Here is a 27987-nt window from a genome sequence, read left to right on the forward strand (position 1 = left end):
ACAGAGCTGCTGCACACAGTCTGAGGATTGAACTCTGGCCGCTCTGGTCACTGACCCCTGAGAGTGCCACTGCTCAAGATGGACTCCAGGGAATAAAAGGATTTGGGGAACCTCGATACCATTTGGGGAGTCCAGGGGCAGGGAAAGATGATTGACATCACTATAGCTACAAGGAAAATCGGAGTGTTCAAACTACACTGACAGGATACAATCAAGCTTGGGAAAGGAATCATAGCTAGAGGCTAGGTGTAAGGGAAGGGGCTACTTACAATGGATACTAAAAGATGGTTCCTTCCCAGGTGTGGATCTTCTTGGGAAAGGTTGATACAATAGGGGAGACTCCCTATGACAAAGAGGGTCCTTAGCATGTGCTTAGTCTCACCCAACTAGGATTGTCCTTTCCCTGAGGGTCTCCCACTCAGTCTGAAACTGCCAGCCTGGGATTCCCTTCAGGGTTGATTCCCATGGGAAAAGGGAACAAGAACAAACTTTGGGGTCTCCAACCTATAAGCTAGTCCTGAAACTTGGGGTTCATCAAATCTCACTAGGTCACAAGTTTAGGATTCCTAGATTCCATGTTGACACAAACCCCTGTATAAATGGAGATTTTGAACCCTAGACTTCAATCCCCAGAAGTCCTTGGTATTGAGAATTCCCTATAATCTCACCTGAGTCTCCACCTGGGTGAGATCACAATTAGTATTTAACTGGCAGTAACGCCTCCCCACAAGCTCTTCCCTTCCTTTGCAAGATGTAGAAAGTATAGTGGTAAGCTAAGCAAGGGGATTTTGAATGGGCTAATCAGCCATGGGCACATGATTTTATTCTTTATTCCTTGATTTCTAATAATCCTTAATAAACCTCATAAAATATAATATTTTTATTACTAGATAATAATTTAATTTTTACACCCCTTTTGGTCAAGACCAAATGCCTCTGACCAAACAAATGGACAAATAGGTAATGCTATCACTAATGGTGGGAAAGTCTAAGAATAAAGGTTTGGACAATTGGCATTTGGGGGCATTCCCCAATGCCTCCAGTGCATTGACTATTGAGCCAGAAAGGCAGGCAGTCCGCCTTTGGCAAAAACTAACAATCAAAACATGATCCCATTTCCCAAAGTCTTAAGTCTTTCACATCTGGTGATGTGATGTGATGGTCCTGATATGATGCCTTCAGCCTCCTCTCTCCCAGACTTCTGTCTTCCTGCAGATTCCTCCTTTTGTACCAGACAGCTTCTTTGCTGCTGCAAGAGAAAACTAAGAGAAATCCATAAACACATTCTTTAACAGGTCTTGATCAACTCCATATTGTAAACCTTAAAATTTCTTAGACTTATAAATGTTGGAAATTTCACCATTGGGAAATTTCATACTTGGAAAATTGCATACTGATAGTGGGAACTCTATTGGAATGTGAACCCCATTGGCAAGGGAGGTTCCTCCTCCTCCCTTCTTAAGATTACTTTAGGACAGAAGCCTTTTGCTGAACAATGGAAAGGGCTTTGACCTATGCTTAAGCATAGAACAGGAAGTTCTTTGAGTCATGATTGATTTTAGAATTGATACAATAGAGATACTTGGAATGACAGAACCAGGTCTTAGAAATTACAATCTACACCCTACTCAGTCCTAACAGGATTTAGGAAGGGCTGCAGCATAGATCAAAATTTAATTATTCCAATCTCCACCCTACTCAGGGTAACAGGATTTAGGAAGGGCTGTAGCAAAGGATCAAGATTTAATTATTTGAGAATATGACCTTCAACAGACATATGCAAAGCCACAGACCTCTGGGCGGTCCTGGGTTAAGCTAGAGCCACCATTGGCACAGGGAAGACATGGACAGTGATTGGTAGATGTGAGAACTGAGGGGAGGGAACTTGGATGGTTTCCTTAAAGATAGAGGGGTCTGAGGACTGAGAGGGGTGGTTGGAGAGGTTGTGCTCTGAGAAGCTTGCTCTGAAGGAAGCTGGAGGTGGAGGCCCCTGAGACTGTTTCTCCATTTTGGTCACGTGAGTAATAGGGACTGATCTCTTTTCTTTGCCTCAGCTATCTAAGGGCTTGGGCCTTTTGGCCCAGCCTAAACAGAGGGGGTATTTAAGCCTTATTCCCTTCTCTCCCCTTTCTCTCTCTCCCTCTCTCTCTCTATCTCTAATACCTTTCTTCCTCCTGTTTGTAATTAAACTCCATAAAAGGTTGACTGCTGACTTAAGTTTTCATTTAGGAATTACATAGCTGAATTCCTTGGCGACCTTAAATTAATATATATCAGTCTTTTAAAGTGATTTCCTTGTCACAATATATGCTTACTCACTACAAAGATTATCGATGCTGCTAACCTTAAATCCACAATCCCATCTCATTAATTTTAACAATGTCTTTTCCTCCATTATAAAACTATGTAATTTACATGCTTAATCAGAAAGATTGCCTTACTTTACCTAAATAATAATATAAAAACCCTACAAACTATAGAAGTATAAAAGCAAAACAAAATCCATATCACAGGTTACTCAGGACTTTGTAAATCTGGAAGTGGCCCTACCTCCTGTTTGTGGCCCAAAAATCAAAATATTGTCTAGCACCAAGTAATCTTCTACCTAGATATCCTATCACCCCAAAATCCAAAACCACATTAAAATGACTGCATGGCAATTTCAGCTTCAAAACTATTTTAAAAGTCAAATTTAAGTTTCAATATTGAAATGAACCCCCAAAATTCTCAAGATTAAAAATGCTTCTAATTTTCCTTAATTTAAAAACCTCTCACACACCTTACACACTCCTCTTTGGGGAGGTTGAGATGCTAGGAATTTTGAAACTATTTTCATTCACCTTTAACTACTTAACAACCATAACCATGCTTAAATAGCTTAGGCTTTTTACTTCTATTAACTAGTATGAAAAAAATAATGTTGCAACTGAGTCAGCTAATGTAAAGTCTGTAGATAAAATTTGTTAAAAATAATTCTTCTGATTTGACTGAGTTGTAGCCTTAAATTAGTTTTGGGTACATGTTCCAATTTCCTGAGTATCTATTCTTCCACAATAAGGACTCATTTACCATTGAACTTCTGCCTAAATGTATAGGTGAATGGATTAGCATTTCTAGTCACAAAGGCTTTCTTCTTATCTCCCTGTTTCCTGCCTTGAGGCTTCAATATGTATAAACTTTACTGGTACTAGGGAGCAACTCAGTGTTCTATCTGAACATTGTATATTAAAACAGCTGCTTAGACTCTATTATTTATGTGCAAGACTTCCCCCCTTTTTGGCACTGATATTTTGCCAGGTTTTCCTTATGACCTAAACTCTTCCTTTTAAGAATAAGGGACCTCTTTGAAAAATTTCTATCTGCCTCCACAGTTTCCATATTCTGTGCCTTGCCTTCCTCATACGATTACAGAAAATTTGCTATTAACAGGAGAAAAGTGGGGAGTAACTTAAAATGAGGGAGAAAAGCTCCTGTAATTTGGAATATTAATGCCACGCATAAATTGGCAATGATCAGCCATCTGTAGAACTTGACAGAAACTTAGCCCTTCCATTCACCCTTGTGACTGTAACCCATTTCCTCCATAGCACTTCTTTTCCCAATTATCTTCCCATACAATTCACCTTAGATGGCAATTCTCTCTAACCAGGCTCCAGATTTAAAATAAATTTATCTTCTGTTACTAACAATTATTTCTAGGCTCCGTCATTCTTCCTAACTTCTTCTGATACTACTTTGAGACAAACTAGCACTCTGGAATCTTTGCTGCGACTTCTCCAATGAACAGATGATACTTTCAATCCTCTTAACCAGGGGAAATGCTCCTATTTAAACTTTCCCACTTCAATTAAATCTGGGGACTAGCTCTGTCCTTTCTAGGTTCACTACATAAAAGGACTTTGCTCCGGGGTAATAAAATTCTCACAGGAAATAGAATGGCCAGTTTTATGTCTGCTACATTTCTAAGTCAATGAACATGATGAGAAACAATACTCACCCAACTAGGATTGTCCTTCCCCTGAGGGTCTCCCACTCAGTCTGAAACTGCCAGCCTGGGATTCCCTTCAGGGTAGATTCCCATGGGAAAAGGGAACAAGAACAAACTTTGGGGTCTCCAACCTATAAGCTAGTCCTGAAACTTGGGGTTCATCAGATCCCACTAAATCACAAGTTTAGGATTCCTTGATTCCATGTTGACATTTAAAAGTTTAGTTCATTATCTAACAACATCCAGATTAAATAGAAGCTCCTTTTCTACAGTATATCTTTGCAATAGTTGACCAAATTTCATCTTATCATAAACAATGAGTTTAAAAATAAAATAAAACATTTTCTCATTGTTGTACACATTTGCTTTAGCTTATCATTTTTTTTTTGCATTTTTAGTCACTTCTAAAATTCTGTAAAAAGCCATCTAATGTGAAGGAATCACATTTGATGAAATAGTAATGACAAGAAGTTAACATTTACATAGTATTTGCCATATACCAAGCAGAGTATTAAGCCTTTTTAGATGCTAACGTTTTCATTTTACTCCTTAGATGGAGGTGAAGTGGATTTTAACTCAGGCCTTTTCAGAATCCATGCATTTCTTAGAATCATCTTTTTCTTTAAATGCCAACTAACAAAAGTATTATTGTTTATACTGATTTAGCAAAATTATAATCCAAGTAGAAAATGTACTTCACTGTTAAGGAGAATTTAGTTTCAGTACCAAATCAAATCTGGATGTATAGTCACTAATAAACATTTAAATTTCAATTTATCTAAAAACTGTTAGCACTGCAAAAAGAAAGAAGAGATTCCATTTTATCAATACTCAATTTTGCATTTCCAGGTTCCTATAATTTGATTCCTATTGTCTTTCAAAGACCTGGGTCAATCTTTGTCCCCACCTAAACAGCCTGATCAATTGGGTGAATTTAAATAACCTCTAAATCTCATTGGACATATCAGGCATTTCCCATAAACACCCTCATATTCCCCTCCCTCAAGCTTCAGGAGTCAAGAATTGAAAGCTGCAATTTTACAAAGAATGCCCACATAAAGTTTGCCACATAAAAACTTCATCTGTCTTCATTTGTCTCCAGATCTGACCATTCTCTTAACAACCACATCCCAACATGTCTACAGAAATAACCTTTTTATTCCACTCGTCCTTGATTAAATTTTATCTGTGTTTCTCATCTATCTTCTCACCCATGGAAAGGGAAAGGAGACTCTTGACAACTTTTGAAGTTCTACCCCAAGCCTCTCATTCTAGCCATCTAGTTCAGTTAACCTTTCCATGGAACACTTTTTCCTATCCCACAAGATCAGAAACTCAAAACATCAGATAAGAGAGTAAAGAAACATTATTTAACCACTGTGAGGAAACTATCTTGTTAGAATTGCCTTATTTGCTAGGTTTTATGAGGATCACCAGAATGGCCTGGAAGTGACAATTAAACCAGCCCTAAAGCTCCCTCTTCTACATCCTAGCCTTTGAATTTCCAAGGAAGCTGCCACATCCTTGCATATCAAAGGGAGACTCTCCTAAGATCAATATCCTGAATCCTATTTTCCCAAACTATTGATCATGATTTACAGAGCCAGTTTGGGATTCTCTTCAATACAACATCTGGCTAGCACATCTGGACCCATCTGGCCCTGACACCTGGTCAGTGTGTTTGTATATTGGCACCAAACAGTTCAGGCTGTCAAATCTTCAAAGAGGGAGATTTGAAGACTTTAGAATTCAAAAGAGAAGATTTGGAGTTCTTTAATTAGCATATCTGTTCAGGGTGTCTTGGTTGGGCTTTTTCTGGCATTGGTTCAACTGGTCTTATTGGAGGCTGTTGGCTGTTCAACAGAAACCCTGGGTAGGATCCTGCCCCTGGAATTTAGCAAAGATGTTATTCCTTGAGTGTCACATTCTATTTCATTACAATTAAACTCTATACAGTGATGTCTGTTATCTATCTATCTATCTATCTATCTATCTATCTATATGCATTTTCAATAAATTGATATTTAATATATAATTTTAATACCTAACGTCCACAGTCTTATATTTAAATATCCAAGTTCATTCCTGAATTAAATGATATCAAATAATTTCTAGAATTTAACACTATTTTTGCAATATCTAACTACATTAAGGCTTACAAATTTCAGCTAATCTTTAGACAAATTTAAAATGACTATTCCTTAGTTTTTTTACTATAATTTTCCTAGTAAAGGTAAATCATATCTAAGTTTTATAACTGCTATTATAACTGTCTCCTTTACTTACTTTGGAATCACTCATCCCATTCTACCTATTTCAGACAACTTCCTCAAACCCCACTCCTTTAATTTCAATATCATTAAAAAATGTGATTCTATACCTGTTGTCAACATGGAAATCTAGAGATCCCCAGTTTATTTAGTTTGAGTGTAGAAACCCCAGGTTTTGACCTTGTCACAGGAGAGGTTTCCCCCTGAGGGAAGGTCCCTCTTCACCAGACAGTGAACTTCCTGGTAGTTTGGGTGGGAACAGCTAATCCCATCCAATATTGAACATCCCTTTTGTCCCAATGGTTTCTCCCCCTAGGCTAAGGTCCATGACCAAGGTGACCCAGCCCTGGGCTGAGTCTTTCCCTTTTGTGTCCATTGTAGGGCATCAGCCCCTCACTGTTATTCCTGTCTGGAACTCCTCATTTTCCTTTCTCACCATTGTAAAGTCAATCAACTGTCCCTCTAATCCTAAACCCCCCAGGTCATCTAGAGTGGTATATAGGTTCCCCAAGTTCATTTGTTCCTTGGAGTCCATCCTGAGTGGGTGGCACTCCCAGGGGCTGGTGACCAGGGCGTCCAGACTCTGCAGTCATGGGAAGCAGCTCTGTTGGCACATTAGTAGTGCTAACCCCTTTTCCCTTGATTAAAGAATGATTTCGACTATTTAATAGTTCTGCGTTTTTTCTAGTTGACACTGTCTTAATTCTTTCACTATTTTTCTCTTAAACTTTCCTTTGCTTCCTCAAATTTGATAGTCTTCACATTCTATTCACATCACAGACTTTATAGATTCCTCTGTTATCATTTTAGCACATAACTGATGTTAAACAGAAGTCAATAACTTACCAAAAATTCCGTAGATTACCATTCGGGCTACACTTTGTCACTCGTTTTCCTGCTAACTATTATATTATTTGCACAAGGAATGTGACCAAATCCTCACTCTCTTACTTGTTCCCAGGGTTTCCAAGAACAAAGGAAGGTGCACAAAGATCAAAGAACTGATTGGAGCCTCTAATTCAAAACTCAGATATAAGAACAATTCAGCATATATGAAAAATAAATCCTCTCATGGGAGAGCTGGGACTTAGTCTGGCCTTTCCATTGCCCTATAGCATCCTGAACAGACCTGGGCAAGCAGTGAGCTAAAAATAAGAGGTCTGGCACTGGGCTTAACTCTCTTTGGTAAGGAGAAACATAAAGGGAGCACAGTAAAACCATACTTACTCTGTTCCTTAACCTCAGAGTTGAGATACCTGGTTTTAGAAGAAATTTAATTAGCTTCTCATTATTTTGCGAATTTATATTGTTATGGGGGTTGATGTGTACCCCTGGGGTTCCCCTCTTTCTTCTGGGAGCCAAAATGTTATTGGCTCTGGAAGGATACCCTTGGGTTCAGGAAGGATACTTTTTGCAAGCATGCAAGACTCCAAAACTTAGCTTAAAAACAAAAAAGATTTATTAATTTAGAAAGTAATGTTGAAACACATGTGATACCCAGTGGATTCACGCTTCAGCTATGGGGGGTAGGGGAGGAGGAAAAAAAATGATCTTTGTCTTTAATGAATAATGCTTGGAAATGATCAAATAAAATATTATTAAAAAAAAAGAAAGAAAGTAATGTTGAGAGTGGCCAGGAGGATAGCAAGGTGGAACAGCAAGATGGGGAGCAGTTCCCTGGGAGGACAGCATGAAAGGAAAGGCTGTTCCCCCTTGGGGACAGCGTGGATGGAGAGGCTGTTCCCCAGATGACATCAGTTCTGGGGATTTTATACATTTTTTTCAAGAGAGTTAGTCACTCAGGCATGAGGTGGGGTGATCATACTGGGGTCTGCCTGGGGCCATAAAGATTCCAGGGGACAAACAGATGTCCGATAGGATGGAGGTGTGGCTTGAAGGTGCATCTTTCTGTCCATCTAGAGGAGGATCAAAGGAAGATAGTCATCTCAGGACCCTAGAGGGGTCATTGGATGTTTTTAGGCTCAGAGTCAGGAGGAGGCAAAACAAGGGAGTTCCCCTGATAATAGTTTGCCTGCGTTTCTGGGGTACAGTGCCCATGTCAATATGTTAAAGTTATAACAGTGTGATTAGTTGTGTGATCAGCCCCAGTGGTTAGCTGATTTGAAAAATTGTGTATGGGATATGTTAATCATAAGAGTAGATAAAAATACATTATGGTGGTTTAAAAATATATATATATAATCTATAATTTAAAATATATGTAATAGTAATAAGAATAATATAATAGTAATAAGAACAATATTAAAAGCCTCTACAATGCTGAAAGTGCCTGCACACTTCCCCTTACCTTGCCATATTATAGGGTTTAAATTAATGTTCAAACTCCAAGTGTTATATTTTATAAAGTTTATTAATAATCCCTAGAAGTAAAGGAATAAAAAGGTAATTATCTAACAAGATCACGTGTCCAAGCTCTCCTTGGCTGTTTAAAAGGCCTGCTTCACCAAAGCCTTGTAAGGAAGAGAAGAGCAGAGAGGTGGGGCTATACCAAAATTTATATCCTTCCTAAGTCAGCACATAATGTGAGGAGAGTGGGGTGCTGGGAATAGTAGTTTTAGGGTACAGAAATTCTAATTTCACAATCTTCCCTGTGATTCCCATGGAAAATGAGCATGTAGAAATCTCCCCAATTTACGTGCCTAGTTTCCCCATAGAATCAGTACACATCACCAACTTATATCACTAAAGATCTTCAACTGGAGGTACAGACAATATTGCACATTCTAAGGGGAAATTACAATAATTTGGGGACAAAAGGGAAATAAAAGAGAAAGAGAACAAAACCAATGATTGCTAGGTGCTTTGACAAAAAGCCAATTAGGGGGCAGTCCCCTTTGGCATAAGAGTGTACATTCAAAATAAATATGTTTCAATCCCCCCACAGATTAATTTCACTACAGCCCAAAGTTCATTCTGTACCTTTTGGTGCAGTGTGAGGTTTCTGCAGGCATCTCCATGGCGCCTTCTCTAAACAGTTCACTTTCTGGATTCAGGGAAGTAGCAAGTTTCTTATCCTAAAATTATTCTCAGACAAGGAAAATTTTTAGCAATTTAGAGTTATATGACAATTATACAATCCCCCTGAGGAGGGTGTTGACAAACACAAGAATCACTCTGAGATACATGACTGAGTTATGAAGTATGTGAATCAATTGTAAAAAGGAAGTAAAAAAAAACAAATAGAAGAAAAAGAAAAAAATTAAATATATAAAAATTCTGAGTAGGCAAGAATAAGCCTATAAACAGCTCCTAGAATCAGGACCCAATAAAATGATTCATATCTCATAAGCCTGTAGGACCATTGCAGCAGTATGCACCTATGCAATTAGCAGCCAGGACTGTGATATTGAAATCACGTTAAAGACTGATATATATTAATTTAAGGTCGCCAAGAAATTCAGCTATGTAATTCCTAAATGAAACACTCAAGTCAGCTGCCAATTTTTTTTATGGTGTTTTAATTACAAACAGGAGGAAGAAAGTATTAGAGGGAGAGAGAGAGAAGGAAAGGGGAGAGAAGGAAAGAGGTTTAAATACCCACTCTGCTCAGGCTGAGCCAAAGCGGGACCAAGGCCCTGGATAGCCAAGGCAAGGAAAGAGATCAGTCCTAGTCACTCACGTGACCAAACTGGAAAAAAACAGTCCAGGGGCTCCTCCAACTCCAAGCACCAGCCTCCAACTCCCTCTAGCCCTCCTCACAGGAAGTCACGAGAACTCCAGAGGCTGTTCTCTACCTCACTTCCTGCGTCTCACATGTGCCAATGGTGGCTCTAGCTTGACCTAGGACCCCCCAGAGGTCTGTCCCTTTTTGCACATGTCTGTTGAAGGCCATATTCTCAAAATAATTAAATCTTGAGTTTTGCTGCAGCCCTTCCTAATCTTGTTACCCTGAGCAGGGTGGAGATTGTAGTTTCCAAGACCTGATTCTGTTATTCCAAGTATCTCTATTGTTATTGATCAGGAAATAGCAAAATCCGATCTTCTAAAGAATGGTCTGAATAGGGTGGAGTAGTTTTGAAATTCACAATAATCCCCCTGAGGCCCAAGGAAGACTAGTCTCTTCATGGGTCTTGTAAACATACTAGCTATGAAATTACAATAGTTAAAGATAAGGGAAAAATAATAGAGAGAGACAACAAAACCAATGTTTTGCTGGGCACATTGGCAAAAGCCAATTAGGGGGCAGTTCCCTTTGGCAGAAGAGTATACATTCAAAATGAATTCAATCAACCTTCAGTTCAAACAACCACACCCCAAGGTTCATTCTTGATCTTGATGCAATATAGGTTTTCTGGCATCTTTCTGCAACAGTTCATTCTCTGGATTAAGGACTTAGCAAGCTTCTGCCTTTAAGATCTTTCTCAAACAAAAAAAAATTTCAAAATCTTGGATTTTTATTAAAATACAGGACTACAGAAAATTGCCACACTTAGGAAAGACAGAAAAGGGATTAGATTTCAGCAGCAAATGGGAAATGGCGTTCCATGGTCTGATTTTACCTTTGCTCTCAGGGATATGGGAGCCAAAATGGTAGCTAAACTTAGGTACTTGTTGGAATGTGGCACAGGGAAGACCTATGTCTGCTGTAAGTCAAAAAGCCACAAACTCAGACCTCAAATAAGTCCTCTATCTTGGCGCAGATTCTCGTTAATCCCATTAGAATTGGTTGGTCTCTTTGACCTTATGCTTCTTGGCACTAACTCTATAATGACTCTTTTGTGGACCCTTCTCCTGGAATCAGACACAATCATTAATCAAAGTCCCATAATATTTGACAATCAATGGCAGTGTGTGTTTTAAAACAACTGTATGCTGGAGGACATCCCCCAGCATTCCCTGTTCTCCCCAGAGTTCCATTCTCTTTATGTCCTTGTATGGGATTGGTCTATAAATGGACCAATATGCCAGAGCTCACTATTTTTTTTTCTTATTGAATGCCCTTTTCCCTTCATAATAGCAGGCTTGCATAGTCTAAAGCTTTGGGTATGCATTAGTATTAGGGCTAATAAATATTTTAAACTTATATTAGCACGAAATCAAAAAACTATGAATACTGGTAACATGTGCGTTCAGTACAAATAATGAAAAAAAAAGAAAGATTAAATACTCTATTGGACATACAAGGAGAAACAATGATAATTTTTTTTAAAAATCAAAAATATATATTTCACAATCAGTGACACACTGTATTCGCCCAAGGAGAGGCACAATACAAAGGTTTCTCACCCAAAAATGAGATCCATTTCCTTTTTAACTTGACAATGATCCACAGTGTGAGTGCAAATGGTTTTCACTAAGAAAACAGCTTAATAAAACAGAAGTATAGCAGCTAATGCACATTCAAGAAGTACCAAAATCATAAGACCCCATTAATGACAACAGCAAACAAACCCACTATTATATAGGATTCACATGAGTTGCTGTGTGACATTTAAGAAAATACCTTTGAAGTTCATGGGTACTTGTCACAAGTTCTCCAGATCTAGCCAATCTTTCAACCTTGGCTGAGATATTTTTTAACAAAGTCTATTTCTGCCATAAATCCAAAATTTGGCAAAGGACCCCAGAAAAAAAGCTGATGATGAAAACCTTTTCGGTCTAAAACATCACCAAGAATCTAGATCCTTCTAGTGGAAGGGCTCCCAGTCACATTCCAAATGGAATCTTCATTTGACTGACAGATGATCAATCTCTAGCTTCTGTCCTTTGCATGCCCACCTCTTCCACAGAGTTAAGAGGGTAGAAGTATGCCCTCAGGAAAAAACCTTTAGGAGGCTTTTTGTTGCCTAAAAGAAATACCTGGGCTTCCAAATCACTCAGCTATTTGCAATATAAGAGAAATAGGAGTTTATGCCTTACCAGCCCTGTGGAAAGTGGCTCACAAGAACCCTCAGCTTGACTAGCAGCAGGCTCACAGCAGCAGCAGGAACAGAAACAGGAGCAGGAACAGGAACAGAAACAGCAACAACTTGTGGTAGAGGCTTCAGGCTCAGCAAGGACCACCTAGCCAGTTAGAGGGGGAGGCAGAAGCAGCAGTAGTTAGAGTTCCCCAGAGAGGGAGGACAAGAAGGCATGGCAGGAGAAATGTGGTTTTTAATTAAGAGTTCTAAATCCCACTTCTGGTTGCCATAAATGTAGGATTTAAATTAATGTTCAATACTATAAGTGTTATATTTTATAAAGTTTATTAATAATCACTAGAAGTAAAGGAATAAAAAGTTAATTATCTAACAAGTAAGATCATATGACCAAGCTCTCCTTGCCTGTTTAAAAGGCCTGCTCCACCAAAGCATGTCAGGAAGAAAAGATCTCGGGCAGAGGCGGGGTATACTCCTGCAATTTCATGACTAATTCACTCAAGAAAAGAAAGGGAGAATAGGAAGGAGGTAAGTGTCCTGTTCGAAGCTCTTGTTCAACACCTCTGATGTCACCCCTGTTCAGAACCCATAATCAGAATATTCTATTTGAACAGTACTGAATTACTGCCTATGCTTATAAAATCTGAAAGACCCAAGACTCAGGGTCTCAGACCATGCTGGGTTCCTGTAGACCCTCAATTCCGTGGCTTAGAACTCTTACAAAAAAGGCAGTTAGAATCAGAGGTTTCTCCCAGTTTTCTCTTTTCACATGGTGCAGATATCAAAATCTGGAGGCGATTATGGAGTGAATACAGCATTGCATTGTACAGTAAAGAGCATTAGACTTCGTTGGGAGGCTCAGGTGTTAGTCCTGATTCTGCTACTAAAGCATGATGTGGCAATAGATAAACGATTTCATATCTTTGATTCTCCAATACTAGTTTAGATGATCTCAAAGACTTCTCCCAGTACTTTGGGTTTTTTTTTAACTCTTAGTAAAATGAAACAGTTGGGTTTAATAACCACACCAGCTTTCAACCTAGACCTTTGATCTACTCTCTCTACAAACTCTCTGAGGAAAAGTCCTAATGTAAAATGGAGCTTCTTGGGGCTCAGTGGATGGAGAGCCAGGCCAAAAGAGAGGAGTTTTCAAATCTGGTCTCAGATACTTCCTAGCTCTGTGACCCTGGGCAAGTCACTTAACCCCCCACCCCCACCCCATTGTCTAGCCCTTACCCTTCTTCTGCCTTTGAATCAATAGATTCAAAGAAGGTAAGACTTAAAAAAAAAAAATAAAAGAAATTTAAAAGTAAAACAGAACCACTTGTCCTATTCCTCTATCATTTGAAATAGTCTTATACTCCTGAGAAGGACAGGTCCAATTGCTAGTTGTACTTCTAAGGAAACTAAGCAATTGAGGACTATCCTATCAGTAAGTCCAAATCCTGATAGCTAAGTTATTCCTCAGTTCTAACCGGCCTGTGTCTGAAGGACACCCTGTTTCTAGCTACAGTCATCCAGGGTTATTACATGAACAATAGTATCGCTCTTCCTTTGTTCCGTGAATGCTTTTGTTATAGGTCACTCTGTCATGAGTTTACAGTGTGTACTTTGCACCTAAGTATATGTAAAAAAAAAAAAGGTAGAGAACTACCTAAATACTTAGGATCAACATGTTTAGCTTGATCAAATGCCATTTGAATTGGTCAGGAGGGTTCCATTTTTTTATGAATGTCTAAATCTTTAATACTCCGAAATATATCAATAATGACATAAGCAAAGTTAGCCACTGGTTACATCCATTCAGTTTATTGATTGAATTCTCCCTGATTGTGAAAGTCTAGCCTGGTACCATAGGAAGATCTAGACTAAGCTCAGATGAAATAGGAGCAGGAAAGCCCACATCGCTCATTGCCAAAACCAAATTGAATCATGCTTCAGCTTCCTGGAGAGGACTCCCTTCAGCCTCAGCAAAAACCAGAAGGGCCAGTGCCCATCCACTCCAACCCCTGCTGCCCTCAGTTCCTGAGTCTGAATGCCTGAATGCGGCACCTTCAGACGCCTGCCTCATCCACCATTGCTTCTGCCTTCTTGAGGGTAGTAAGATTGTATGGAGTAGTTTAGATGGGCGTGAAATTCCCTATTATGTATATCAGGGGATTTGGGCGCTCTTTGTTGTCTGGTGCAGAAATATTGCTGATGAGAATGTTTAATGTGTAAAGGAACCCAGTGGGAGAGGGCAAAACACAGTGTACCCACAGGGCTGCCCCAATTCATATTCACATGTAACCTGGCTGATGTCCACCCCCCTTCCAAAATATTATTGAACTCTCTTTCCTTCAGCATCTCATTGGACAGGAGAATCATGGAGGCAGCTGGGTAGCTCAGTGGACTGATAGTCAGGCCCAGATATGAGAGGTCCTGGGTTCAAATCTGGCCTCAGACACTTCCTAGCTGTGTGACCCTGGGCAAGTCACTTCACCCCCATTGCCTAGCCCTTATTGCTCTTCTCCCTTAGAACTGTTAAACTGGAAAAAAAAAAACACAGAACTATTAAATAGTCAGAAAAACCACACTTTAATTAAGGAGAGGGGTTCAATGCTTTCCTCTAAGGCTTCCACACAGAGCTGCATACTACACACCCACACAGAGCCCCCAGATTTTTGCTGCTCTGGCCACTGACCCCTGGCAAAGCCAACCATGTGAGATTGGACAATGCTAAAGAGCCATGAAACTGGGGAAGCTTATATACCCTTTTAGGGGAACTGGGGACTGAGGATGGGAGAGTATAGCTGATTGGCTTTACAATGGCTACAAAGAAAATGAGGAGTCCTAGACAGAATTATCAGGGGGAGACTGATGCTTTACAATGGACACAAAAGGGAAAGATTCAGCCAAGGGCTGGGATACCTGGGACAGGACTTGGACACAATAGAAAAAGGGTACTTATCTGATTAGGTCTACCTTTAGGTCCATTGTGCTACCTGAAAGTGGGGTGAGTTCTTAGGGGACTGGGGCAGAAGGGGGCTCCAGATTTCAAGTTGACACAACTGAGGTTTAAAGATGGTAGTGGAGGAAAGCAGTGGTGAAGCAGAGTAAGGCCAGCTCAAGGACCCTCATCTGGCCATGGGATCTTTTTATCCTGCCTGGCTTGCATGGCAGCAAGGAGGTTTTTCTGGTGAGGTTGTCTCCACCAAAGCTGACTGAAGGAAAAGGTTGACATGTTCTGTTTGATCTAGTTTAAGGGTGATGCTCATTCTTTTTTAGGTGAATAGAGTCTCTCCTTTAATCTGTTGGTTGGGGTAGGATATGAATATGAAGAAAATTATCAGGGTAGCTCAGATGTTCACTTAGCCACTGCAAAGGTGTGTCCAACATTGGCTCAATTCCATGAATCATAATTTGATTCTTCTTCACATCATCTTCAAGAGTAATTGCGGGACAAACTTCTTTCAAGAGATCTCCTAGTGTATGCAATTGTCCATCTGCATCCAACTTCTGAATGAAAGGTCATTCCATTGTTGCCTGATATATTCTAAAAGGTATGTATAGAAATCCATTATCTTCTGCAGGATATTCCATGACTTTCTGACTAATGGCCCCAAACTGGTCAAATTTATCACTTTGTAATCCCATCCAGAGTTGTTTATGACCTTGCTTGACTTGCTTGATTCTGCTTGACTTTTCTGCTTTAAAGTATCAGCTTCTTTTATACAAGACATAAAATGGGCTTCAGTTGTATCCTTAGAAGGACAATGCAGAAGGTCTTTCTCTGGAAAACTCTTAAAATGTACTGTGATGTTTCATGGATGAGCTGTATTTGATGCACAAAGCTCAAAGAGCAAACCAATTGGATAATGCCATGTCAGTGGTGTGCCTTCATATTCAAACCATATCTCACTGTCTTCTTGTCTCATAACCTTCTAAAAGGCTTTTTCACTTTATCAGTAACCAACGACAAGTAACTTACTCTTGGTAAAAGCAAATAATAAGGTTCTGCTTCACTTTCAGTTATTTCATCCCGATAGAGTGTCAAACAGGCTTGTATTTGTCCAAACCACAGATACCGAAGCACATCTTTGTCATCTGTCATTCTTTCAGTGGATAAGGCAGCACATACAGGCTAATTTTTTTTTTTTTATTAAAGATACACTTGAGACCCTGCCCTGTGAGGGCTTGAACAGGCACAGGCGGTGGGGAGGCCCTCTTCCCACCATGTGCCCCACAGTATTGATTCTAAGGTGGAAGGTAAGGGTTATTTTTTTTAAAAGGGGAAGGAATCAAATCTAAAGATCAAGAAGCTCACTCCCAACTACCCTAGCCTCTGGCTATTGCATCTTGCCTAAACTTCTGTGAATTTATGTAACCTGGCTGGTGCCCACCCCCCTTCCAAAATATTATTGAACTCCCTCTCCTTTAGTTTCTCATTGGATAGTCCAGTGCTGTAGCTCAGACTATAATCTCCCTGCTCCAATGAAAGACATGTTATGATTCCTATTTTCATTGTACTGTTTTATGCAGGATATCAGTCATTTCTGTTCTTTCTAACTCTTTGGGACCTCATTTGAGGTTTTCTTGGCTAGAATACTAGAGTGGGTTGCCATTTCCTTCTCCAGCTCATTTTACAGATGAGGAAACTGAGGCAAACGGGATTAAATGACTTGCCCAGGGTCATAGAGTTAGAAGGTCTCAGGCCAGATTTTAACTCCAAGCCCAAGGCTTTATCTGACACATCCCCTACTTGCCCTTGGGCAGGTCTAAGGACTATAGGTCATAGATATAGAGTTAGAAGGAACTGCATAAGCTACCCAGACTAGTGATGGTGAACCTATGGCATGCATGCCAGAAAGGGCACATAGAAAGCTCTCTGTGGACCTGCCTGTAGTCACCTGCCAGATTTGGTTACTAGAAAGGCAAAGGGACTCAGTGGAGCTACTCTCCTCCCCCTCTCCACTGGCCTGAGGGCATTCCTTATATGACCCACCCGACCAGCAGCCAATGGGAGTGCTTGCTCCCTCCACTGTCTGCTGAAATGGGGTGGCTCACAGGTAGAAGAGTTGGAGGGAAGCAGAGTGCTTGGGCCTTCCCTAACCCTAACCTTAAATTTGTTTCTAATCCTAACTCTAACTTAGAACATTTCTCACTTCACCTGCCACCCTGCCCAGCAGCCCAATGGGAGCACTTTCTCCCTCCCCTGTCTGAGGGAAGTTCGGGGGAGGAGGACAGCAAGGCACTCATTCTTTGGGGGTGGGGCATGGCATGTGATCTCTTAAAGGTTCACCATCACTGACCTAGACCAACCCATTATTTTAATAATGAGGAAACTGAGGCCAAGAGAAGTTAAGTGACTTGCCTAAGATCACATAAGTCATAAAAATCAAAGGCAAGGTTTGGACTTCAGCCTTGAGACTCCAAAGTCAATGCTGTTTCCACTCTGCCATCTTAGCGGAGTGGGGCAGGGAGAAGGACAAGAGGCTCCGAGCTGGCAGAATAGCCTCTTGGTGGCCTCAGAAACCTACAAGACAGTCACATTCATTTATATGTGTATCATACACACACGGTGAGCAAATTAGAATTATTCTGTCTCATTTACTCATTGACTCTATTCTGAAATCAACCCTATTCCCCATTTTGTCAAAGCCTGCTGGGGGCCATCAGTCCATGACACCTTGACAGAGTCACACATGGTATCTGGGAAGACCACAGAGTGGTCCTTGGTGAGATGTGACTGCCCACTCTATCCCTCTTGCATGACTTCTTTCATCAATGCCCCTTACCTATGAATTGGCATGATTATTATTCCCCCTAGCCTCAAAAGAATAATGCAAGAGCAAAACACATGTACCCTTATTCCCCAAAACATCACCAAAAGATCAGACCTTCAAACCCAATCCCAAAAGACTATCATGGGTTAACTTTTACTTGGGTACATAATTCCCAGCAAAACCGCAGCTACAGGCCAAGCCCAAAACTTTCTCATGAAGCCAGCACACAAATCAATCATAGAGGCCCATATGATACATACAGGTACAGTACAGGTACACTAAGCTTCAATATGTCTCAGTGACTCAATTACACAAATCAGTAACTCAAACTCCCTAGTAAGCCACCTGTGACGAAATCATTTATCTTGTATTCTGTCTGTAGTAGTAGTAGTAGTAGTAGTAGTAGTAGTAGTAGTAGTAGTCTCTCGGTAACCGAGGATGACTATTGTCTTTGTGTGTTTTTGTGCACAAAGACACTTGTGCGTGAAGGAGATTTAAGTGGAAAAGTCGATGCACAGAGACAGTCCCACTCTCTCAGAGTTGGATGCCTGGGTCCAGTGGCACGAAAAATCGTTACACCTGGAGACTTCCTCAGCTGCATTGGATGGCCGTGTTGTCCTTTGTGCTCCAACACGCCCTAAGCACTCCACAGTGCTTTTCTGCGTCGCCATCTCAGCCGTTGAACCTTCTTATTAGTTTCTTCCGTCTATTCAGCCGAAGCAGTCTTCACATGCTGGGTGAGCAAGGCTCTGGTTCACCAGGGGTTGATGACCGGATGGCTTCCCTCACAAGGTTTAGCTGGCCTGTCGAAGCCGTTGCCCGGGGTGTGGCCGCTGCCGCATGCTAGCAGCTACTGGGAGCCACAAGTGAGGGCTGGGTGTCAGATGGGAGTCAGAGGCTGGAGAGCTGCCCTAGGAGGGCACGACAGGCCCTCCATACCAAAGATATTACTCCTCCCTGAGAACCCCATACACCCCTGTAATCACAATACAAAAGTATAGAATGTTAATCAAGTGATTTGTTAGAAGTTAATGTATCACTTTTCCAATTATCTCTCTTTGATTTTCTATACCTGCATACCAAGAAAATGGGTATAAAAATAAATCCCAGGCCTGGGAATGTCAGAACAGCTGAGATGCAAAGCAATCCCATGGCCATTATGATTAAGCTGTCTTCTGTTTGTTATTTATTTTATTTTATTTATTTTGACTGATCGTTCGCCACCTGTCAGGAATCCTGGAGTCGCGAGTGAGGCTGGACCCTGATCATGGCATTCTGGTGCCGGAACAAGACCACTCCCAGCTAGGTAAGACCCCTTCCCCTAAACCTAAAAGTTTTGAACGGATCAGGTTCTCTCCCCGGGGAAGAGGTCCCGGGCCCCCCTGAGGATAGAGCAGGGTTTGGGGGGGTAGTAATCCAGGGCCCCCACCATAAGAGGAGTGGGTTCCAAAGCAGAGCAGTTTCAGAACAGGTAAATTTAGGAGAAGAAAAGGGCCGCCATGGGACACAGTGAATTAAAAGAAAGCAAGCTATTCACTGAAATAATTGAACAGTTTTCAGAAAAGGGGAGTAAAGGAGAGAAAAGCAAGCAAGTCACAGCTGACTAAGTACTTGGAGTTTATTCAAAATTGCAGTCTGTGGTTCCCCAATGTAAGGAAGGTAGATTTAGACACAGAAGAAAAAATTAGCCCTGACTTAAAATCTTATAACATCCCCATTTGGGCTAAACAACCACCAGTAACCCCCCCACCTGAGGGAAGGAGGAGTGAATGGACGGGAGTGAGGGGTCCCCCTCCTCCTCCACCTCCATGACCCCCAGATCCTTGGCTTTAGCAGAGAAAAGCCCATTTTTCAACCCCTTGTCACCTGCCTTTTCGAATAAGGCGTGTGGAGCCAAAAACTTTTTTTTACCTCTCACAGTTTTAAAGGGATAGATAGTACCTTGGAAACATCAAGATGGATTTTTTCATTCTTTCTTCTTCCTTTTTCTTTCTTCCTCAAGATCTTGAGTAAACACCTTAACTCTTAAAAGCATGCTTCCCTTAGTATGTGTTTAACATATATTATGTGTGACTCCATTTGTGTCTGCGTCATAAGTTTTGTGTTCGTGTTTCCTTAGTTGGTCATTTACAAAAATTGCTTCAAAGCCCTCTGCTGAAAAGAGGTAATTTGTGTTCCATAAATTTTCTCTCCTTTTGTTTTGGAAAAGGCCCATCCAGAAAAAAAGGGGAAAACATGATTTGGTACACACAAAGGGAACTTTTATCCCCAAAATTGGCTATTCTCTTAGATTTGATATTAAAGATCTATATAGGCAACCTTGGAAAACTGCTAATTAGTCTGAAAATGTACTGTGATAAGTGGAATTTAGGGTGATAATTGTGTCTCAGTTATATGTCATATGTTAGCTAAATTCAATTCTGTTCAAGCCAGAGGACTGTTTATCAACACTAGGACTGATAAGAGATGATGATTACAATAAGTTCAGAACTGGTTGAAAGTAATTAATAGACAGCTTGACACCAAGAGGAATTTTCCTGTTTAAAAGGCAAAAATCTATACTGGATGCTTAGTAAAACCTGAGATATTTATGTGTAAAATTCAGTCAGTCAACAGTTATAGTGGAGAACTTTTTCTGAGAATTAAATGTTGGATTTCAAAATGGATTTCAAAACTTCAAAGACAGCAACAAGTGATTGCATGTTAGCATTGAGATTTTGGAAGTTCAGAACTGGTAATTAGCATAAGTGAATTTGCATAGTTGTTAAGTAAGGGATGTATGACTAAGGTAGAATGTTATACTTGATTGGGAATATATGTGCTATGAATAAGAAGAAACATTCAAATATAATTTGTTATAATGTCATAATAGATGTACACAAAATATGTATGAAATTGTGCTGTGAAGAAAATTAATTTTTATTCAGACTGTGTGTAGTGCAATTGGCAAAGGAAATTTGACCAGTCCAGAAGTCAAATGAGATTCATTATTAGGCTATTAAATATAGGTAAAAGGTAATCGCCTCTCCCCTATTTATAGTAAGAGTAATAGAAACAAAAACTGAAGGTTTTATTCTGCTTGGAGCAGAAGTTTGAAAGAAAAACTGGAATCTTAAGGAAATGTTAGGGAACTTTAAACAAAGTGAATTTGGAAGTTGTTAAGTTTTTAATTAATATATTGGGAGTGATTTAATATCAAGGTTTTAAAAACATGTAACTAAAGTGTTAAAAAAGGATTGGAAAGAAGGGAAAGATCTTCTCAGACTACAAGTGCAGTCAAGCATCTACTGTCCTGGATATGTTCCAAAAGTAACTTAGCCCCTTCCTCAGGTACAGGAAGGAGAACAAAAGTGCTTATAATTATTTTGCATTTATATTAAGGGACCAATACAACAAAATATTTTAAACAGATAAAAGTTTTCAGCTACCTTATCTAAACTTTAGAGATATAATTTGAAAAACCTGAGAGGTTAGCTAATACCTGTAATAAATCTTGATCTGATAATAAGACATATTACAACTAAGGTTTAAAGAAGTAACAGGAAATTTAAGAGTTTATTTGAGTATGCCTAAATATTATAATTTCTGTAAACTACTATTAAGTAAAAATATGAGCTTTTCTAGAATCAGACAGGAATAAAAGTTTTTTGTTTTTTATTTTTAATTGAAACTGCACAATTTGGCTATGTGATAGAATTGCAAAAGTCCAAACTATAAATCCATAATCCTAAAGAAGTTCAGGTTAGAGAACATGCCTTCCTTTTAATAACAACTATTGATATATTACAGTTAATTAAACAAAAATAAAAATGCAATGATTTATGAATAATTGGATTAACTGTTCAAGATGCTAATGTGAATACATTAGAGTTGAAAGCTTATGGTTCAAGTGATTAGGATAAATTTTCGAGAAAATATCTAGATTACCTTTTATACATCAACATGTCAATTTTTTCTATAAATGCTTCTGTGTGAACCATAATACATTCATGATATAAATTTAAGATCACATTTTGAAACGTTAAGTATATTAACCCCTCAAAGGAATTGTTTAGAATTGCTAGGATACAAACTTGATGACTCATTCTGAGTCCTTGCTACCCTTCCCTTCTTTCTCTCCATAGTAACCATTCACTAGCTGGCAAACAGAAGCAGTTTTTGATTACAAATAATTTCATTGATTATTGGAAAAGGGATTCCATTATCCACCTTTATGTATGGGGATCCACATATAATTTTGAAAACAATAATCCTATGACTTTAAAATAATACTATTAAAGATTTATTTTAATTTTTGGGTAAACCTGTTTCATCACACTCACCCCCCCCCCCCTTTCTCCTGTTACAGCAAGTTTACCTGTTACCCCTCCCTCTTCCTACTACCGTAAAGAGAATGCTTGGAGAGAACACTAAAAAGTTCTATTATACTAATTTTAAATAGACTTTAAGATAGAATAGAATAGTTTTTCATCACTATAGTGACATGCATATAAATAAAGCTTCTATGTAGCAAAGTTGGTGAGAACCTTACACCTATTTGAATTAAATATTCTAACAATTGCTAGGTTATGTAAACATGCAAGCAACCTGTTTCCAAATTATGATAATGATTGGAATTGTAGTATTATTGATTATGGGTGAAAATCTTTTTCTTTAAGAAAAAAAAAAAACAACCACATCCATTATACCTTGCTTTTATTGATTTTACTGCTTAGTCTATGCATGTATATTTTTAAACAAAATCTTTTCCCTTGAACTGCTGAGATTCTGATTGGCCTACAATTAAATGTTTCAAATATAATTTAATTATTTATAAGGGAAAGATAATCAAAATTTTGAAATTAAAGGTTAAGACCTCAGGAGTTTTTATATCTCTTGAAGTAAAAGAATTTATTTCACAATATGTTAGTTCTACCAGAATTTTTCTTAATAAGATAAATAAATAAAAAATAAATAAAATAAAATAAATAAAATAAAATAAAAATAAAATAAATATCCAAAGTAACATGGACCACATAGATCAGTGAGTCCAGACAAATAAGATCCATAAAGATGAGAAGAAAATTCAGCTAAAGTTTCATCAATATTACTAATTGCTATTTGGAATACATGTTAAATCCTGCCCATCTGTGTATCATTGGATAACTTTTCTAATCAAATTTTTACTTCTGTCCATACTATTGAAGCAGTATGCTCTCTGCATCTCCCAAACCTTCAAAACAGGTAATGGCCCAACACATACATTCAAAGGTCTTGCTAATTTCAAATTAATAAAAAAAAATAAAAAGACAAAAAGTCAATTGGAAAAGTATCATTATTAATCATTGGTAGTCCCAACCCTTGTTTGGGGGCAAGGATCTGTTTGTGTTTTCCCCCCAGGTACTCTCATACACATTTAGATTCCAGAAGGATTCACCCATCCCTGCCATGACTCCCATCCCAACAACAAGCCTGGGAGAATGAAGATACAGAGACTGCTAAAACAACAAGATGTTCTACCAACTTGGGGACAAATTGGGACACTTATAGCCCAAGCAAAACAAAGAATGGACAAGCAACAATTTACACCTCCTGATTATACTAATGCCTTAATTTTTGCCATGCTAGCCATTCATTTTTACCCCCTGGTATTTCTGCCATTGAAAGCCCCTTATCTCCCATTACTCATTTTTCTTTGTGGAAATTCATTGCTTCTCTCTCCCTCTGCTGTATTACTGCACCCTAGTGACAAGAAAAGTTCCAAACCCATTTAAGCCTCTGCATTGTTTATACAACATGTTTTCCCCACGCCTTACAGAAATAATTGCAATGTATTTTAACAAATTGTCTTAATCCCTCCATTCCTGCTACCATTGTATTTGTTGTTAAATAACCACCTTTTGTTGTGCTTCCTGTTAATATGACTATTGATTGGTATGATGGTCCAGGCATTTATGCCCTACAATTAATTTCCAACAGTTTAAACAATCCTAAACCCTTCCTTGAACCCCTTATTTTGGATAACACTGCACTCATTGCATCACTAGCAACTGTCAGAGACCATATTTGGGGACAACTTGACCAGAAACAAGATAAGGATCTTTTGGAATCAGAACAAACAAGTTACCTCCTGAAAACAGGCGTCGTTAAGACCAACGGCCACAAACCATAACAATTCTTCATGTTCCCTCCTGGTACAAACCATCCTTAATCACCCCCCCCCCCCTCTACCTCAAGCATATATATTCTTGCCTTGCACCTGCAATAAACGAGCCTTGACACTATTAGACAGACTCTGTCTTTCTTGCGTGCTTGGTCTCCCCTCTCTCCCCCTATGGTTTTTTAGGTGGCTGCTTCACGGACCCCACCGTTGCATCCGGCTGGAACCAGATAAGCAACCTTCCCTACAAGGAGTCCACATTACATAGGCAAATCATGGATATCAGTCACTCTGGTACCTCCCTTTATTCAGCCTCATCCATTGCTAATTCATTTTATGACAGCATCTCTTCCCTTATCTCCAACAGTGATTTGACCCATACCTTCATTGCTTGTGGATTTGCTCTTGCCTTATTTTTTCTTATTCTTTTTTGCTTTCCAGTCCTCATCCGATACTTGGGTCCACCATTCGGCAAGTCCAAATTGAACTAAAGTCTCTTCAGCTCAAAAAAAAAGGGGGGGGGGGGATATGCTAGGGGCCATCAGACCATGACGCCTTGACAGAGTCACACATGGTATCTGGGAAGACCACAGAGTGGTCCTTGGCGAGATGTGACTGCCCACTCTATCCCTCTTGCATGACTTCTTTCATCAATGCCCCTTACCTATGAATTGGCATGATTATTATTCCCCCTAGTCTCAAAAGAAATAATGCAAGAGCAAAACACATGTACCCTTATTCCCCAAAGCATCACCAAAAGATCAGACCCTCAAACCCAATCCCAAAAGACTATCATGGATTAACTTTTACTTAGGTACATAATTCCCAGCAAAACCACAGCTACAGGCCAAGCCCAAAACTTTCTCATGAAGCCAGCACACAAATCAATCATAGAGGCCCATATGATACATACAGGTACAGTACACGTACACTAAGCTTCAATATGTCTCAGTGACTCAATTACACAAATCAGTAACTCAAACTCCCTAGTAAGCCACCTGTGACGAAATCATTTATCTTGTATTCTGTCTGTAATCACAATACAAAAATATAGAATGTTAATCAAGTGATTTGTTAGAAGTTCATGTATCACTTTTCCAATTATCTCTCTTTGATTTTCTATACCTGCATGCCAAGAAAACGGGTATAAAAATAAATCCCAGGCCTGGGAATGTCGGAACAGTTAAGATGCAAAGCAATCCCATGGCCATTATGATTAAGCTGTCTTCCGTTTGTTATTTATTTTATTTTATTTATTTTGTCTGATTGTTGGCCACCAGTCGGAAACCCTGGAGTCGAGAGTGGGGCTAGACTCTGACTGTGGAAAAAACCCCATTTCTTGGGGAAGTTCAAAAAGGAGGTATCTCCTAGTCAACATGGGCTGAAAGTTGTGTTTGAGAGGGAAGGATATGCTCTTCACTCATGGTGTGTGTGCGTATGCCCTTTGCCCTGGCCTCCTTACCTCCCCTGTATTTGCTTGCTAGCCAGTCTAACCTGGGACCTGTGCTCTGTTTCCTATAAACATCAACCAGTTCAGGCTGAGCTGCTGTCCAATGAACAGTTCTTCTACCTTTGTCCCAACTTGTAGCTTATGGGTTGGTTAATCCTCCACTTCCACCCCAGGATGACTAACCAGGAGGTCCTGAACAGAGAAGTTCCCATTGTCTAACCACCATTACTTGAGGCATTTGAGGCCCATAAAGCAACCAGAAGGGCATGATCATCCACACTTAAAGGTCAATCCACCTTTCCCAACTATGGCCCATGGTGATATTTCCCAGCCACCCAGAACTCCCTTAGCCTCTGGAAAGGGTCTTTTCCCCTTCTCACCAGGAGTGGGGTTTGGTGGTGAAGCAGAGGAGGGTGAGCCAGTCTGATCACTGTTAAAAAAACACTTACCTTGCTTGGAGAAAGATGCCTCAGTTTCCCTGTTATTACTATTTTATGCACTACAACATATATATTCATATATGTACATATACACACATTGCAGATATATGTGTTAGAGAAGTTTTTACACATACATACAAATATATTTACAATTCATGCTAGAGAGGTGTGACGTATGAATCAGACTTTCTTTGTCTAGCATCAGCAACTTTTAAATTGACCAACCAAATAGAAGGGTCATTCCTAAAAATAATAAACAGTATATATCTAAAACCATCAGCTAATATCATCTGCAATGGGGATAAATTAGATGCATTCCCAATAAGATCAGGAGTGAAACAAGGATGCCCATTATCATCTCTACTATTTGACATTGTACTAGAAACACTAGCAGTAGCAATTAGAGAAGAAAAAGAAATTGAAGGCATCAAAATAGGCAAGGAGGAGACCAAGTTGTCACTCTTTGCAGATGACATGATGGTCTACTTAAAGAATCCTAGAGATTCAACCAAAAAGCTAATTGAAATAATCAACAACTTTAGCAAAGTTGCAGGATACAAAATAAACCCACATAAGTCATCAGCTTTTCTATATATCTCCAACATAGTTCAGCAGCAAAAACTAGAAAGAGAAATCCCATTCAAAATCACCTTAGACAAAATAAAATACCTAGGAATCTATCTCCTGAGACAAACACAGGAACTATATGAGCACAACTACAAAACACTCTCCACACAACTAAAACTAGACTTGAACAATTGGAAAAACATTAACTGCTCATGGATAGGACGAGCCAATATAATAAAAATGACCATCCTACCCAAACTTATTTATCTATTTAGTGCCATACCCATTGAACTCCCAAAATATTTCCTTACTGATTTAGAAAAAACCATAACAAAATTCATTTGGAATAACAAAAGATCAAGGATATCCAGGGAAACAATGAAAAAAAAACACATATGATGGGGGCCTTGCAGTCCCAGACCTTAAACTATATTACAAAGCAGCAGTCATCAAAACAATTTGGTACTGGCTAAGAAACAGAAAGGAAGATCAGTGGAATAGACTGGGGGAAAGCGACCTCAGCAAGACAGTATACGATAAACCCAAAGATCCCAGCTTTTGGGACAAAAATCCACTATTCGATAAAACCTGCTGGGAAAATTGGAAGACAGTATGGGAGAGATTAGTTTTGGATCAACACCTCACACCCTACACCAAGATAAATTCAAAATGGGTGAATGACTTAAACATAAAGAAGGAAACCATAAGTAAATTGGGTAAACACAGAATAGTATACATGTCAGACCTTTGGGAGGGGAAAGGCTTTAAAACCAAGCAAGACATAGAAAGAATCACAAAATGTAAAATAAATAATTTTGACTACATCAAATTAAAAAGCTTTTGTTCAAACAAAACCAATATAACTAAAATCAGAAGGGAAATAACAAATTGGGAAAAAATCTTCATAGAAACCTCTGACAAAGGTTTAATTGCTCAAATTTATAAAGAGCTAAATCAATTGTACAAAAAATCAAGCCAGTCTCCAATTGATAAATGGGCAAGGGACATGGATAGGCAGTTCTCAGATAAAGAAATCAAAACTATTAATAAGCACATGAAGAAGTGCTCTAAATCTCTTATAATCAGAGAGATGCAAATCAAAACAACTCTGAGGTATCACCTCACACCTAGCAGATTGGCTAACATGATAGCAAAGGAAAGTAATGAATGCTGGAGGGGATGTGGCAAAGTAGGGACATTAATTCATTGCTGGTGGAGTTGTGAACTGATCCAACCATTCTGGAGGGCAATTTGGAACTATGCCCAAAGGGCAATAAAAGAATATCTACCCTATGATCCAGCCATAGCACTGCTGGGTCTGTACCCCAAAGAGATAATGGACAAAAAGACTTGTACAAAAATATTCATAGCTGCGCTCTTTGTGGTGGCCAAAAATTGGAAAACGAGGGGATGCCCATCAATTGGGGAATGGCTGAGCAAATTGTGGTATATGTTGGTGATGGAATACTATTGTGCTAAAAGGAATTCC

General features: G+C 39.3%; 1 pseudogene; it reads right to left on the reverse strand.

The window, feature by feature from the left end:
• Positions 1–14702: 14702 nt before the first annotated feature.
• LOC103099354 (autophagy protein 5-like) lies at positions 14703–17405 on the reverse strand (annotated as a pseudogene).
• Between the last annotated feature and the right edge of the window lie 10582 nt (positions 17406–27987).

This window comes from Monodelphis domestica, chromosome 7, assembly GCF_027887165.1.
Source record: "Monodelphis domestica isolate mMonDom1 chromosome 7, mMonDom1.pri, whole genome shotgun sequence".
Classification (NCBI taxonomy): Eukaryota; Metazoa; Chordata; class Mammalia; order Didelphimorphia; family Didelphidae; genus Monodelphis; species Monodelphis domestica.